This window comes from Notechis scutatus, chromosome 2, assembly GCF_049901735.1.
Source record: "Notechis scutatus isolate UNSWTSFEM ecotype Mainland chromosome 2, rNotScu1.2, whole genome shotgun sequence".
Lineage (NCBI taxonomy): Eukaryota > Metazoa > Chordata > Lepidosauria > Squamata > Elapidae > Notechis > Notechis scutatus.
Window position 1 is genome coordinate 82,233,921 of NC_142010.1, and position 12,032 is coordinate 82,245,952.

A 12,032-nucleotide genomic window follows, 5' to 3' on the forward strand; every position below is an offset into this window, starting at 1 on the left:
GGCAGCGAGCGCCTCCCCGCCAGGCCCTCTGCTCATTCCGCCAGGGCCGTGCCAGAGCCGTGTGGTCTGGGCAGAGCTGGGAAAGTGAGCCGTGGGTGCGTGCCCGCCTGCAAGGCAAAAGAGCCGGACCGACCCGAGCTTGGCTTCCTTCCCAAGTCCCTCCAGCCCGAACCCGAAGGGGCCACCAGGAGAGGCCGCCCAAGGCAGTGATAGCACCCACCCATCTGTGGACAGGGAGGCAAGGTGACGGCCTGCACCACGTCCTCCTCTGAGCTGAGCCCCAAGTCAGTGCCTCTGCCCGATGCCCGTGCCGCTGCAGCATTTGGAGCTACCGGCACATTTGGAGATGCATGGGGATGGGCTGGGTGAGGGGTGGAAAGGACGGGTGGTTTTGGGCTCTCTCCTCCGGACCCGCCGGCCAGGGAAGCAGCGCTGCTCGCTTTCCCAGCTCTGGCCAGCCTGTACGGCTCTGGCGCGGCCCTGGCGGGATGAGCGGAGGGTCCGGCGGGGAGGCGCTCGCTGCCTTGGCGAGAGCTCCGCTGCCGGGCAGGAGGGCACCCCAGGCAAAGCTCTTCACAGGCAAAGCTGCGCTGGGTGCCCCAGGCAAAGCTCTTCGCGCTCTGCCCGGCGCCAGGCAGGGATGGCGGCTGGGCGCTTCTCCCAGGGTGGGCTGATCCTGCGCTGTGGCCCCGGGAGATTCGCCTCACCACATGGGGTTGGGCTGCCCTCTCGGGCAGGGGAGGCTTTGTCGTACCGGTAGTAGGGCGTCGTTTTTAAAAGAATTGGTTTTGCCTTCGAAGGTGAAGGGAAGGTGGCGACAGAAGGGCCTGAAGCCGAGTGTCTCCGCCGGGCTCCGGTTGCAGGGAGGAGCCCTGGCTGGCCGCATGTGGCTGCGCCAAATGCCGCGGCGTTGCTCTAAATGCCGCAGCAGCACGGGAGAAGGGAAAGGAACGGTGGTGGAAGGTCTCCCGATACGAAGTGCCCCACCAACGCCGAGGTCAACACCCAAGCCGTCGCTTCCCGCCTAGCCGAGGATGCAAGAGGGAGAAATAAGTCACCCCCAAAAAGACGGCTAGGCCATCAAAAAAAAAAAAAAATAAGGCCGGGCCTTATTTTGTGAGAAACACGGTAACATCATCAGTGCTAGAAGGGAGTAGAGTGTGCTCTCAGTGTATATAACAGTGATTTGCCCTGTCAACATTGGTGGGAGTGGTCTTGGTGGTTCCTTGTTAGGCTGTTGTTTACTGTTAGCTTGTTCGTCTGAGATGGTGGTTCTTTGATAGGAGTATTGTTAATTTCTTGATTGTTGGTCTACTGTTAATCTATTTTCTACTTTCTTATTTTCTGTGAAATAAAATCCATATTTTAATTCACAGCTATCTGACACTAGTCACTAGATAACTTTTCTGACTTCCAGCCCCAAATTTCTGGTGATTAGGATACTGTTTTCATGGCTTGAAACTAGCCCAGGAAGAAATACTTCAGCTTCTATGTGAGAACTAAGACAATATGGAACCAGCCCGCTCCTTTTTAAAAGGCTTACTTCAGTGACAAAATCTTTCTCCTGACTGGGCACAGTACTCAGTGTGACTTTCCTATGCTTTTATTGTTTTTATTTGGTTTCCAGTTTGATAGGCTTAAAAATTGATTGATAGATTGCATTTGAATTTTCTTATCTTGGGATCTCTCTCTCTTGAGGTGGGATTTTCCCCAGGCACTAATGCTAGGTGCTCCAAACAATTTTTTCATTGGAGAATCTGTTATAATTTTCCTTCTGCTGCATCTTTTATAAACCCAGATTAGCACTTAGAAGAGTGCTAGAAGTGGGTTAGGAAAACAAGAGATTATTGCTTTTAATTATCTGTTACAGAAAAGACAATTTATATTGGGAAAGAGAGTCAGATCCAGACCAGTTGTGTTTGTTGCTGGTTCTGTCATCAATGGGTTGCTTAACAGGTGGGCCAATATAGCTTATCTGCTTCTGCCAATAACTGTTATATAGCTGGAATGAGGTGGGGCAGTACCATTGTGTCTACCAATAGGCTACTTCTGGGTGGTGTTAGTCATGGCCACTCACTGGCAGCGTCGCCATTCCCTTGCAGTGTTCATCAAGGACAAAGTTTGCTCATCACTTGTTGCTCCCTTTCTCTTCACCCTGGTCCTTCCTTTGCACCTTTTAGCCTGAAGGACAGGTGACAAGCACATAGGAGTAGCATATGGGGCAATGTAAGGAGAACTCTAATACATTGGAAGGAACTACATCCTGCTTCTTTCTGTGCTCCTATGCCATATCTTCAACCTATTAGGCAACTTGATAGATGGCTAAATTTACCATTCAAGGTACCTGTCCATACTCATCCCATATATTGAGAAAACTTTGGTTGTTATATTCCCCCATAGCAGGTGATGCTCATTGGGAGGGGAAATTAAATAGGGGGTTCAACCAATGACTTTCCTTAACTTGTTGAGCATTAACACTACAGCATCAAGAGAAGACTCCCTTGCTGGCCTTGTTAGTGAGGCATAATAAGATTCACCTGTCAGGGCAGCAAAATAAATCTACCTTAATTTTTTTTGCTGATTCAGTGGGTAGTATTTTAAGGTGTGTTCAGAGACATTTTATGAAGATGATAAATAAGTAGCAAATCACACACATCAAATCAAATCAGTTACATGCCGGTTGATGTGCTAATTTGCTATTTATCGTCTTCATTTGAACTTTGAAGGTCCTTCTAGGATTTAGAGTTGACAGAAGTACCAATTGGTAACTGATGATTTACAAGCCAAGTTCTAATTCTCAAGACAATGGAGGTATTGATATTAGGGGAAGCAGATAAAAGATTCTTAATTACATCTCTTGGACTATATGTATGTAGAGATATTCCCTCATATGTGTAGGAAATGCCTTCTTCTGATTTCTCTCTCACACATTGCTCAATGCAACATTTTCTCCCATTTTTATTTACTCAGATTGTAAGGCAGGCTGGTAAACTGACAGGTCACACAAACCTTCCCAGGCACCAAGGAATTCTAGTAGTTTAAGTCTACACATCTTAAAGTTGCTGATGTTGAGAAATACTAATCTAAATCACTGAGTTCAAGTCCAGCACTCTTACAATTTGGAGAGTTCCGTGTGTGTGTGTGTGTGTGTGTGTGTATGTGTGTGTGTGTATTTTAATTGTTCAGGAGTGTTGTCTTCCATCTTGCCCAGAAGAGCTCTTGGGAGGATGCCAGGTGCAATGGCAGTACCTTCTCTCTTTTGAAAGTGAAAAAAGTGGGGGGGAAAAATGGAGGAGAAAAGAAAGAACCCCAGAGGGGATTGGACCCCAGAGAGGAAAAATGAAGAAACTTCTGACCAATAGTAATAGCAATAGCATTTAGACGTATATACTGCTTTACAGTTCTTTACAGTCTTCTCTAAGCAGTTTACAGAGTCAGCATATTGCCCCCAACAATTTGGGTCCTCCAAACTTTCTTCTCCTATGCTTAAAAAGTTACTTGCACTTATCCAAGGTGTACGTGGATTGAATTTGCTACGTAGATAGCTCCCCCCCTTCCTTAATCTGGCCTTCTGAATCTCAAGTAATTCCTTTTATTGAAATACAGCATTTCCTAACCCAACACATGTATCCGCTGGTTCTTAAGCTCTATACACAACTGAAGAGTTACATAACTAAGGATAGGAAGTTCTCATCTGTTGGGTAAGCCTTCAATGACTTCCAGCCTGGTTTTGCAGAAAGCATTGCTTATTCGTTCCTCTTCCATTTAGAACTGCAGAAGTGGGAGTGAGTGGCCCAGAACTGGCTGATAGAAGGGCCGGATGCCAAAGAGGGCAAGAGCCCTGCATGATGAACAGATGCATAAAAGAGCGAATTTTGGCAGGCTTGGGTTGCTGTCCTCATATTTCTCAACCAGAACAAACTGCCAGTCCTTTCTGAATGGGAAGAGCGAGCAGGTAGGCTTCCTCAGGAAGCGTCTTAGGGGGATGCAGAAATTATATAGAATTTAATGCCTCCTGGAGCCATGTGCAGCATGCCAAATATATGCAATTTCAATTGCAACGTAAAATGGTAGCATATTATCTCCATGGCAACTCCTTGTTTATCCTCATGATCTGTTCCTTGTTTTATTGGCTTTTGTGAACGAATTATGAAGAAACAGGAAACTATGCCTCGGGTTATGTCGTTCAAGGAATGGAGGAAGCCAGAAGACGTTCAACACAGATCATCAAAGCGCTTTGCTACATTCACTTTATTTTATGTACTATAGTTTTATACCAGAACTTTCCAGGATTCGGTCTTTGTATCTATTTTCTGTGCCAAGGTTTAGGGAAAAGATGATTTAGGAACAGACAAAAATGTCCTAGGCAGGCTTATAGTATATTTCCTACACACCATTGACAAAGCAGAGAGAATCTGCAGCATACACCAGGGAGTAAAGAAAGGGCTTCCTAATCAGAAAATTTCACCCCCAAAGCTCATTGCTGGCATTTCCTTTTTTTAGAAATTAACCACTGGTGATTTGAGAGCCCATAACAACTGCTGTGTAATGCAATATGGCAACTCAATGAACATATCAATTCCCAGCAGTAAATGTGAGCAGATTTCAGGCTCCAAACAGCAGCATAAAATTTAATAGGATTCCCAATGTTTGATTTTCACCAAGCTGTAAATGCTGCCAAGTATTTGTTGACAAATTCGAGGATTTATATTTTAATCTGGTGCTATTCCCTAGGGCACAACAGCAACTGGGATGGATGGGAGAGGTTGACATCCTTGATAATTATCATAGCAAGTGCAGTTTCAGTTAAAAAAAAAAAAGGTAACAAGGTTTCAGTTTGTATGAAAACTTCACTAGTTCCACTGGAGAAAAAAACAATTCAACTAAAAGGGAAATTCGAAAAATTAGAATATTGTGCAAAAGTTCATTTATTTCAGTAATACAACTTAAAAGGTGAAACTAATATATGGGACACTCATTACATACAAAGCAACATAGTTCAAGCTGTGATTTGTCTTAATTGAGATGATTATGGCTCATGAAAACCTCAAATCCACAATCTCAGAAAATTAGAATATGACATGCAATCAATAAAACAAGGATTGTACATAGAACAATATCAGACCTCTGAAAAGTATAAGCTTGCATATGTACTCAGTACTTGGTTTGGGCCTCTTTTGCAGCAATTACTGCCTCAATGCGGCGTGGCATGGAAGCTATCAGCCTGTGGCACTGCTGAGGTGTTATGGAAGACCAGGATGCTTCAATAGCAACCTTCAGCTCTTCTGCATTGTTCGGTCTCATGTCTCTCATCTTTCTCTTGGCAATGCCCCATAGATTCTCTATGGGGTTCAGGTCAGGTGATTTTGCTTGCCAATCAAGCACAGTAATCCCACGATCATTGAACCAGGTTTTGGTGCTTTTGGCAGTGTGGGCAGGTGCCAAGTCCTGCTGGAAAATGAAATCAGCATCCCCATAAAGCTCGTCTGCGTAAGGAAGCATGAAGTGCTCCAAAATCTCCTGGTAGATGGCTGTGTTGACCTTGGATTTAATGAAGCACAGTGGACCAACACCAGCAGATGACATGGCTCCCCAAATCAACACAGACTGTGGAAACTTCACACTGGACTTCAAGCATCTTGCAGTGTGCAGTGTCTCCATTCTTCCTCCAGACTCTGGGTCCTTGGTTTCCAAATGAGATACAAAAGTGGCTCTCATCAGAAAAGAGGACTTTGGACCACTGAGCAACAGACCAATTCTGTTCTTTAGCCCAGGTAAGACGCTTCTGATGTTTGTTGTTCAGGAGTGGCTTGACAAGAGGAATACAACATTTGAAGCCCATGTCCAGGATCTGTCTGTGTGTGGTGGCTCTTGATGCACTGACTCCAGCCACAGTCCACTCCTTGTGAAAGTCCGCAACACTTTTAAATGGCCTTTTCCTGACAATCTTCTGCAGGCTGCGGTCATCCCTGCTGCTTGTGTACCTTTTTTTCCACACTTTTCCCTTCCACATAACTTTCTATTAATGTGCTTTGATACAGCACTTTGGGAACATCCAACTTCTTTTGCAATTACCTTTTGAGGCTTTCCCTCCTAATGGAGGGTGTCAATGATGGTTTTCTGCACAACTGTCAAGTCAGCAGTCTTTCCCATGATTGTGATTCCCACTGAACCAGACTGAGAGACCATTTAAAGGCTCAGGAACCCTCTGCAGTTGTTATGGCTTAATTAGCTGATTAGAGTGGGACACTTTGAGCCTAGAATATTGAACCTTTTCACAATATTCTAATTTTCTGAGATTGTGGATTTGGGGTTTTCATGAGCTGTAAGCCATAATCATCTCAATTATGACACATCACGGCTTGAACTATCTTGCTTTGCATGTAATGTGTCTATCTCATATATTAGGTTCACCTTCTAAGTTGCATTACTGAAATAAATGAACTTTTGCACAATATTCTAATTTTTCAAGTTTCACCTGTAGCTAAATTGAAAGATGAAAGCATAAGGTATTTTCAAGGACCTTAATGATATCCTCTTAATTCATGTCACTATCATTCATGTATTATGTTTTCCTCCACTCCTTTTTTAAATATGCATGCACATATCATATAGAAAAGAGTCAGCCAAATATTTATGCTGATCCTACAACTAAGCAAAATTGTAAAATAACTTCAGCATGTATTTCAGACAGATAACACCAGTTCACTTTCTGCTAGCAGAAAACAGGAAGTTTTAATATGCATTGCCATTCTGTGTGATAAAAACCTGATATAATCCCATTTAAAATTACATTTCTATCTGATCCATGCATAGCAATAGTCAAAAGAGCTGTAAATGAGACATGTGAAAATTGCCTACATTTATGATAATTAGTTTCATCTATTCAGAAAAAAGGCACTTCCTTTACAAATTCAAGTATGTATTTAGAAAGTATCTTTCAGAGAGTGTAGCTCTCCCAGAGTGCTATACTAAACAAGTGCATACAATAATAAAATATTGCTATGTAGCACTTTAAATCATGGATGTCCAATCTTTTGGCTTGCCTAGACTGTACTGAGTGAAGAGGAACTGTCTTGGGCCGCATACAAAATATGTCATATAATTAATGTGTATAAATCCCATAATAGTTTTAAAAGTTTACAAGCTTGGGCCACATTACTAGCTGTTCAGGACTGCTGGACATAGCTGCTTTAAATATTATTAGTTCTTTCCAGTAGTGGCATTATCAAGAATGAAAAAGAACTAGTTCAGTGGATAAGAACCACTCTTTCCTCATCAATATTCTCTTGTGTGTATAGTTTCCCATAATAGTCTCGAATGATTTCCTTCTTCTCTTTATTACCATAGCAAACTTGGCCTTGGTCATCTATTAATTGCAATATTTTCCTTGATTCTTTCTCCTTTCTCAATTTATATGCTAACCATCTACCTGGTTTATTTGCATCTTCAAAGTAGTTCTGTTTAGCACCTCTAATTTTCTGTGCTAATTCTTCTCTTTTTTTTGACCCATTTTATGTTTGGTTATATCCATTTTTAACTTAATGTCCTTTTTCTGTGGCATTTTCTGTAGCTCTTTTGTAAGTCCTTTATACTCATCCTCTAATGCCTTAGACTAATCTTTTCATGGTATTTCTTTTCCTTGTTTCATCTATTATCAAGCCTCTGGCATATGCCTTCATTGTATCCCATACATTCTGGATTGATGTATCTTCTTTTTTGTTTTCTCTAAAGAAAAAAGCCAGTTCTTTCTCCATCCACTGTGTGAAGTCTTTTTCCTTTAAAATAGTATTACTTAACGTCCATCTAGATCTTCTTCTTTGTCCTTTCCATTTAATTCTCATTGGATTGTGATCTGCCCAAGTACTTGTTTCAATATTTATTTCTTGAATATTAGTTAACAATTCTGTTGACATCCATATTATATCTATTCTGGACCATGATAAGTGTCTATTTGAGCAGAAGGTGTATTGTTTAGTTTTAGCATTTCTTTCTCTCCATGTAACTTTTAAGTTTATTTCATCTACCATTTAAAAAAAAGATTTAGGGAGAGTCTTTCTGTTTTGCTTTATTGTTTTCTGTGCTGTATAGTCTAGTTTGTTGTCTACAATTCCATTAAAATCTCCCATCATAACTATATTAGCATAGTCCAGTTCAATTATTTTCATATGTAATTTTTTATAAAATTCTTGTTTGTCATTCGAGGCATAGATTGCAATCAGGAGAGTTTTCGTATTATTATCCATTATTTCCACCATTAATATTCTTCCGTCATCAGTATAAATCAATTTCGCTGGAATGGTCTCTTTAATATATAAAACCACTCCTCTTTTCTTGCATTGTGTCAAGGAGGTAAATATTTTCCCTAGTTTTGACTGTATCAACAATTGTTCATATTGCTTTTTAATATGTACTTCTTGTAGGCAGATTATATCAAATTTTAATTTCTCTAATTTATGGAAAGTTTTCCTTCTTTTAACGGCTGAATTAAGTCCATTTATATTAATTGTAATCATTTTTTTCCTCTTCCATGGTTATATTTTATAATTAGGTTCGGCAGCTCTCGTGGATCTTGGTTCACGTTGTTCTTTGGCTTCCTCCTTTCCACCTATTGCACCTTCCTCTTTTTCAGTCGTCATTTGGCAGTCCTCTTGGAATTCAATTCGTGAAATTTCTTTTTCTGCCTCTTCCTCTTTCCCTCTGAAAAATTCTGTATAAAATGATTCAGCTTTCTCAATTGAATCAATTCTGTATCTCTGTTCTTGCCATGTGAACATTAAACCTTCTGGAATCAGCCATCTATAGTTCACCTCTTTTTAAAGTAGCAATTTGGTCAAGAATCGGTATTCTCTTCTCATCTGTCTCACTCTTCTGGGTACTTGTTTCAAAACCACAATCTCCTTATCTTTATATTTCAATGTTTTCTCTCTTGCCACTTGCAATATTTGCGTTTTAATGGCTTTCTTTGTAAATCTGATGTGAACTTCTCTTGGTGGGCTATTTCTCATTGTGTATCTTGTGAAGACTCGATAGACCTCATCTATTCCATCCATCATCTTCTCTTTAGTTATTTCCAAAGCTTCAGCCAATATTTCTATCATTATCTCAGCTAGATTTTGTCCTTTTTCTTCCTCTATGTTTTGGAATCTAAGATAAAATTCTGATCTGTCCATCTCCCATCTCAGCATACCACTTTTATCTTGTTCAACCACCGTTAATCTGTTATCAATGTCTCCAATCTTCTTATCTCTTTATCTTCTTCTTCAATTTTTAGTAGTCTCTTATCACACTTCATCATCATTTGTTGGATGTTCTAGACTTTTTCATCGGTTTTCCCTGTTCTTTGTTCAATGTTATCTGTTCTTTGTTCGATGTTCTCTATTCTCTTTTCAATATTCTCTGATCTTGTTTGAATGTTTTGATAATCATCTGCAGGGTCACTTTTTCTTCTTCTTTTTCTTGTTCTTTCTCTTGCTTTAACATTGTCTGTATTGAACGTTGTCCTCCAGATGGTGGAGAGGAGGAAGTAGAAGTTGAAGAACCAGGAGCTGTTAATTTCCTACTCATTTCAAACAATTCAAAATCTTCAGGTTCTTCTAGACCTTAATCCAATTGTGAAGTAACCAATTGCGATTCCAAATAAAAATAGTAGGGAAAAAGAAGCCAAATAGTAATAATAATAAAAAAAGAAAAAAGAATTTCTTCAGGTTCTTGTATACCTTAATCCAATCGATTAGTTAGATAACAATGAAAATTCAAAAATGAAGAAAAAAACCATAAACATACACAAAAGAGAAAAAGTTGTAAAATCCTAAAAAAGACAGAAAAGTGAGGAATAAAAAGCTTTTAAAAAAGGAAAAATTCTTCAGGTTCTTCAACACCTTAATCCAATTAAGAGGTCTTAAATATAAAAGGCTGCATAAGAGAAAAAGAAAAAAAAGCCAGGAAGATAAAAAGAAAGAAAAAAACAGTATTGGAGGTAGATGGAAAAACAAAAGTACCAGAAAGGCAGAAAGAGAAAAAGAAAAAAAAAGGCTACTCCCTTAAAAAGAAAAGGAAAGGAATCATTAATACTAAAACTTTTCTTTTAAAATAAAAAGTAAACATAAAAATTTAATTTCCAAAGACAAACAAACAAACAAAAAAAAGCAAAGACAAGTTCCAAAGAACTAAAAATCCAAATAGCTATTTCAAAAAGTAAACTGTTGAGGAGAGGAAGCACAGCTTGGGAAAAATCAAGAGAACACACTGCACTTTGTTTAGTTATCCAAGGCTCTTGTTATAACACTCTTCTCCAGAAACTTATCACCTTTTCTTTTCCTATAAACTTCAACACCAGACTCTAGCTGTTGATAGAAACCCAGAAGAGCACCTGCAATAATACTCTCCCATGCTTTTCCCTCTATCTTATCAAATAGCAATGTCATTGAAAAAAAGTCTCCGTTCTTTCTTTCTCAGCTTTGTCTGATCACAAGAGAAATAGAATATTTCCAAGCCTCTAGTTGGCAGTGTTACAAAGTTTCTTTGCTTTCACATTCCCCCTCCTTTTCCAAATATAATAAGTATTAATTTAAAAAAAAGATATTTAAAAAAAAGAAATAACTAAAAGGGAGTCTCTAGCCTAAAATGTTACAAAATCAAAAAGGAGAAAAAAAATAGATGGAAAAGAAAAAACCAGTCTAGTTTCAAAATATAAGATCATGTATAGAAAATCCAGCAATGAGAAAAAAAAAACATTACTTTGACATTCCTGTTTAAAATCGCCACTTAATCACTTCTGTCAAAAACTTTTACAGATTCTTTCTTTTCCTTAGGGTGTCCTTTCAGATCTTAGAATAAAGAAAAAAGTTCTCACCAAACCGGCACACTCTCTCTTTCTGTTCTCTTCTGTTTCGGAGCTGTCCCAACTTCAGCAGCTTTAAAGGCTGCCTCTTTGCCACTAGCAAGAAGAGCTTCTCCTGGATCTACCAGGGACTTTGTGGTATCCCTGGGATCGACAGGATGCGCTCTTCACTTTCACCATCTCTTCGGGACGGTTTAGATCCGATAGGACCGTCCAGGAGCAAAGATATCGGCAGCGATCTCAGACCTCCAAGAACGCATGCCGTATCGTCGTGATGCCAGCTCCGCCCTCTTGCAGCTATCTATTAAGTTCTGGATTATAAATGTACAGCCTGATCCTGTGCTCCATTAAAGTAAGTCCATTGTTTTCAGTAGTAATTAGCATGACAAGCTAGGCATAAATACGAAGTATAATGGTAAGCATTCTCACAAAGAGTAGATAAAACTTAATTGAGACTTGCTACAAGGGAAAAAAAAACAGAGGTGACTTCAGCCTGGCACTTTGGCCATTTCCTCATTAAAGATTGATAGTATTTTAATGCATCATCCAACAATTGTTGAAGTAATATATCACTAATGAAGATAGGCCTTACACCAACTTGCAAATGGCTAGATTATTATGCTGCAAGATGTAAGAAATCACTAGCAGTGGAAATGGTAAAAATAAGTTGAGATAGTAAATAGTTGCAATATAAAATAATCTTGTCAGTTTGCCTTCTAGTAAATGGAATTGCGGGGGCATTATGGCTCAGTGGTTAGAGACACTGAGCTTGTCAGATGGAAAGCTGATAGCCCAGATTCGAGACCTGATTGTCCCATGATGGGTCAATTTCCCGTCACTTGCCCCAGCTCCTGCCCATCTAGCAGTTTGAAAGCATGCAAATGCGAGTAGACAAATAGGTACCACTTCAGTTGAAAGGCAAACAGCATTCTGTGCACCTCTACATATACTCATGCTGGCCACATGACCACAGAAATGTCTTAGGACAGCGATGGCTAACCTTTTTGGCACCAAGTGCCCAAAGCGTGCATGCATGTGCACAAATGCATGCATAGGTGCGCAAACCCCCCAAATGCAATGTGCGCGCGCCCCCATGCATGCACTCCGCCACTTGTGCATGTGCCCGACCCCCCATGCATGTGCGGCAGAGACCTGAAGACCAGCTGGCCAGCGGGAGGCGCACGTGCAT